This window comes from Asparagus officinalis, chromosome 3 (genome assembly GCF_001876935.1).
Source record: "Asparagus officinalis chromosome 3, Aspof.V1, whole genome shotgun sequence".
Taxonomy (NCBI): domain Eukaryota; kingdom Viridiplantae; phylum Streptophyta; class Magnoliopsida; order Asparagales; family Asparagaceae; genus Asparagus; species Asparagus officinalis.
This window is the reverse complement of record NC_033796.1, coordinates 62,668,191-62,674,005: the sequence shown is the minus strand read 5'-3', so window position 1 is coordinate 62,674,005 and position 5,815 is coordinate 62,668,191.

Sequence of the window (5,815 nt, the reverse complement as noted above, 5' to 3'; positions counted from 1 at the left end):
TTGTAAATAACTAAGTCAAATACAATCAGGATTCGTCTCAAAACAGAGTCCTAATTGGCCCGGGAAAACCCAGAAAACCCGATCTGGTCGACTGGCACACATGTTGTGGTCGACCAGCCAGGGGGTTGGTTTTAAACCCTGCAGGAAGAACCACGTTCGGTCGACCGACCAGTGTGTCTCGGTCGTCTGGCCAGAGCCTGAGCATCAGTTCCCTGATTTTGTTATCTTCTTACTTTTGGCTTCTTTCACCGCCACCAACGGCTTCATCCACGTCTGTATTCTTAAGATACCATGAGAATCGTCTATCCTCAAGCTCTCATGAGGATCACTAAGCTCCTAAAACGGAGAAGAAGATACACACGTATCATGATAAGCTTCATGAGAGCTTGCCAATATTTGCACAAGTTCATTCAACATTTTTCTATTTATACGACACCTTTACATGGTCTTACGAAGGCGAATGTTTAGTTTGAGTGGGGACGAACGCATGAGGAGGCTTTTCAGTTACTAAAGAGGAAGATATTGGAGGCACTGGTGTTAGTGTTGCCTAATTTACAGAGGACCTTCGAGGTAGAGACCGACGCTTCTAGTTATGCTATGGGCATTGTGTTAACACGGGATGGGAAGCTGGTGGAATACCATTCTGAGATGTTTACGGGTGCTATTCTTAACTATCCTACCTATGATAAAGAGTTTTATGCACTCTATTAGGCAATCAAGCACTGGAGTGTGTATTTATTGGGTAAGGAGGTGGTTGTGTACTCAGATCACAAGCCATTAGAGTTTCTGCATGCCTAGACCAAGCTACAGTAGGCACGACATATAAAGTGAATGTCCTATTTGTTTGCGTTCAACATCATCATTAGGTATAAGAAAGGGGCAATGAACAAGTTGACCGATATGTTATCTCGACCGCCAGTTAGAGATTTATTGGTGGCGATACGTATTTAGCCCTTTGTTCCTTTAGTGTATGTACATATATACACTTCTAGTAGAGATTTTGACAGTGTGTTTGAGCAGGCGAAGGCTGGTCGAAGGGGGAGTATGAGATTGGAGCAGATGGTTCATTGTATCGTGGGACGTCACTTTGTATTCCGGAGGATGGCCATCGATTGTAGTGGATTTGAGAGGCACATACATCATGTGTGTAATGTCATTTTAGGATTTAGAAGACGCTTCTTAATCTACAACGCCATGTCTTTTGGCCAAAAATGTTGGAGGACATTACCAAGTATGTTAGAGGGTGTAAGCTATGTTTCGTATCAAAGCCTTCTAACAAGAAGAGGGGATTGTATCTACCATTTCCGATACCTTCGAGACCATGAGAGAGTATTTCTATAGATTTCTTAGGAGGTTAGTCAACGACCAAGCACGGACATGATTACTTGTTTGTGTTTGTGGAAATTTTGTAGTAAAAAGAATGAAATAAAAATTGACTTGTATTCTCTCGATCTTAATTACAATTTGAATTCCGATTACAAAAGAGAGGAGAATGAATTTGATTCTCCCCTTTGTTTAATTCTGGATTCTTCACGGTAGTGATGAAGTGTCTCCTTCGAATGCTTGCGTCGAATTTGTTTTCCGTTGACGATCTGAATATCTCAATTCACTGGAACATGATCTTCTCCTCACGATTTGACGTTGTGGAGAACTTGCGTGGCAAGTTTTAGGACTCTGAACGAGTTTGAAACTCTATGAAAGAGTCGATTTAACCGAAATCGGTCTATAAGCTAAGGATGAAGAAAGCTCCTGTTGCTGATCTCCAAAGCTCTAGCAATTCCCCCCAAAGATCTCTTCTTTGCTGCCAAAAAAAAGGATGAAAGATCCAGCCCCCGAACTAAGCTGATTTCTTAGTTATTTATAAGGGATTAAGGGGTATAACCGCCCCCTTAATTCGCCCGAACTAAGCTGATTTCTTAGTTATTTATAAGGGATTAAGGGGTATAACCGCCCCCTTAATTCGCTCTTAAGTGGGGATAATAGGATGTAACCGCCCCTTAAATCACTCATGAGTGGAGTTGTGATCCCCTCAGATCGTGGAAAACGGTTTTGAAACCGTTCAGCTCGTGTTTGAACGAGTCAAACGTAAAATCCGCGTTCTGGTGTGAATGGTTTTGAAACCGTTCAGCTCGTGTTTGAACGAGTCAAACGTAAAATCCGCGTTCTGGTGTGAATTCTGCATTCAAACGCAGTGTCTAGAAGCTTGAACGCAGTGTCTGAAAGCTCGAACGCAGCGGCTGGAAGCTCATTTGGCTGCTTGTTGGAAGCTATGTTTGGCAATGGATGAAAGCTGCGTTGGCAGCTTTCGGAGGCTGCGTTTGTGGCCGAACATGAGCTGCGTTGGCAGCTGGATCTTGCAGCGTTTGGAGCTGAATGTGAGATGCGTTTGCAGCCAGGTTTGACCTGTGTCCGCGATCGAATTGGTGTTGCATCTTGATGATGGTACGCGGGGAGGACTTCCATGTCTTGGTTTGAAGAGACCATCGATTTGTAGTCTCTTTCTGTCAGAGCGTTGCAAAGATCGTCGTTTTGTAATCTTTGCTTTAGCTCTTTGATATGTGAGAGTTGTCAGATTGTAACTCCTGATGTTGATTGTGAAGGTTGTTAATTAGAGCTTTCATCAGTTGTTGTAAAGGTCATCAGATTGTAACCTTCATCGATCTACATGAAAGTCTTCAAATTGTAGCCTTCTGGAAATCGTCAGATTATAACTTCCATCATCGGTGTTTGATGAGGAATCAGCTATCTATTGTGATTTTTAGACAACCTACAGTTTGTTATGGTGGACCGGTTCAACAAGATGGTGATCTTAATTCCTTGTATGAAGACCGTGATGGGAGCAGGTGCAGTGTAATTGTTCTTTGAACATGTGTGAAAGCACTTTGGGTTGCCGAGTTCGATTATTTCGGATCGGAATAGCCGGTTTGTCTGCCACTTTGAGATTCTTTGTGGAGTTTGATAGATACTAAATTGAAGAAGAGCATGGCCTTTCATCCACAAATAGACGGGCAAACAGAAGTAGTCAACCGGACTATGGTTCACATATTGCGGGGGTATAATTCCAGGCATCCCAAGATTAGGATGAGAGCTTACTATACCTTCAGTTTGCTTTCAATAGGGCTATTCATGGATCTTCGGGAAAGTCACCGTTTGAGACGTTTTATGAGTTTTACCTCTAAGTCTGTTTGACTTAGTATTTTCTACTGAAGCTACGACTGATGGGAAAGAAGGGAGTGAAAGACAATAGGCTCAACAATTTCTAGAGAATATTGCACAGATTCACGCTACGGTTGAAGCTCAGTTGAAGAAGTCACAAGCAAAGTACAAGGCAAAACATGATCAACATCGAGTTCCTTATAATTTTGGTAAAGGTGACATGGTGTGGCTGAAGTTAAGTAAGAAGTGGCTAAAAGGAGAAGGGAATAAGTTGAAGCTTATATGATATGGTCTGTTTTGGATTCTTAATTAGATTGGTGACAACGCCTTCAAGCTAGATTTTCCATATTACTTAGGCATGTATTCGGTGATTAATGTCGAGTACTTGAAGTTGTTTGAGCCTCTATTATTGGATGATGAGGATGGAAACAAAGTGATCTTACCTCACATTGAAGACTTGTGGTTTGATAGAGAAGAGCCATGAAAGAGGATTGCATTTTAGAGTGGAAGGTGACTACGACGAGACACGGGACAAAGGAGTCGTTTCTGATCGGGCGTCAAGGTTAGGTTCCTAGCAAGACCAGGTGGTTCAATAGGGAAGGAGGGACTCGTGAGTTCCCTTAGCTGAAGTTCTAACTTGAACGGGACTTCAAGTTCCTAAAGGGGGAGCCATGATACGGGTGTATTTTCTCTCTGCTTTGGGGGCTTAGCGGTTCTCATAGAAGCTTGATGATAGATGACTCTCATGGGAGTTTGAGAATAGAGGAAGTGGGTAGAGCCATTGGTGGTGGCGAAAGCGGCCAAAAGTAGGAAAATGACGAACTTAGGAATCTGGCGACAAGTCTCTGGCTGGTCGACCGAACACTCAACATCGATCAACCGGATTAATGCACACTATAGGACGAGAAACGTGCTCTCTGGTCAATCGACCAAGACACACTTGTGGGTCAGGTGCCTGGAAGAGTTAGGTTTGAAACAGGGGAACAATGTTCTTTATTATGATAGCTAGAGTGCTATACACCTTGTCAAGAATCTAGTTTATCATGCTAGAACAAAACACATTGACGTACGTTACTACTTCATACGCTCGCTGATTGAGGATGGAAAGTTATGATTGGAGAAGATTTTGGGAGCTAAAATCATGCGGATATGTTGACAAAAGCAGTGACTACCGACAAACTGGAGTTGTGCACAACTTCAGTTGGCCTTCACGCGTAGGAGATGAAGGCGGAGCCACATTAGGAGGATCGACGGGATTGCCGAGATGATATTGATTGAAGAATGGATTTTTTCGGGTAGGAGAAGATGCATGCGAAGAAGGCAGGAGTTGAGCTCGTTGATGGCAGTTTCGTTTCCAAGTGGAAGATTGTTGGTTTTGGAAGTGTGAAGACCGAAACCTAAAACAAATCCGCGAGGCTGAAAAATCTTGGGTTGGTCGACCGTCGGAGTGACCCCAGTCGACCAAAGAGACTACAAAAAACGAGCTTAGGAACACGCTCTGGCTGGTCGACCGAAGCTGTGTTGTCGGTTGGTCGAGGGTGACAAATCAGTCGACCGAAGGTGATGAACCGATCGACTGAAAAGGTGCACAAAACCCCTATAAGAAACTACTTTCTAGCCAGTCGATCGACACACATGGTCCGGTCGACCGGAATTGGTTTTTTCAGTTTCCTGATTCGTTTGGGGAACCGATACTATATATACCTTGATATGTTTTTTGGGTTTGTAGAACACAAAAAAGAGAGTTTTTGACGGCACTTTGAGATCAGAGATCTTAGAGAGAGAGAGAGAGGCATATTGTGAGCATTGTAATATTCTTCAATTAATCAAGTTTTTGTGGTGTGGCTCCCGAGGACGTAGGCACATTTACCGAACCTCGTTAAATCTGGTGTTCTCTGGTTTGATTATTCTTTCCTGTAAGTTTTTCTTTTATTTGTGGTGATTTTCCTACTTGTTAAACTCTTAGCATAAGATCAGGAAGGGCACAGGTTCGATTGTGTGATTCGAATCCCTAACATATATGAGAGTGAAAAAGTCAAAACTATTTCACCCAGGGTCTTTATTATCATAATTAGGGAGAGAAGATTAGATTTTTGAGGGCTCTGGTGCATGGGGTATTATTTCTCCACTAATGGTTTATTATCACCCGTTATACACTTATTTTCCACATAGTTTTTTAGTTTATTTAGACAATCATTACTAACATCTCTCATTTGGCCAAATTATCCAACTGATATGTTTCCCATTATCCGTGAGATCAAATGTTTTATTCATACTTCCACTACCCGTGATGAGTATTTCTTATTTTATTATTCATGAAGTTTAGTTTGACTTGTAATTCCTAAATCTCATCAAATTCATGTGTTTAATAAAAGATTATGCTATTCTCTTTGTCAAATGATCAACAATCATACGTGTAGTAAGGATGTAAGTCACTTTCACTTCTTTCTTTTCAACAATATCTCGAATATAGTGATATTGGATCCCAATGAGTCTTTATTAGAAATATTCACTCCACTATTGATTAGGCTAATCGTTGTCTGACTATCACAATAAATATCAATAGGTCTTTCTAACTAATTGAATTCTAGATCAATCAAAAACCACCTTATCTAGATAGCATGCGTAGTTGCCATATTGCAATCTACATATTCAGCTT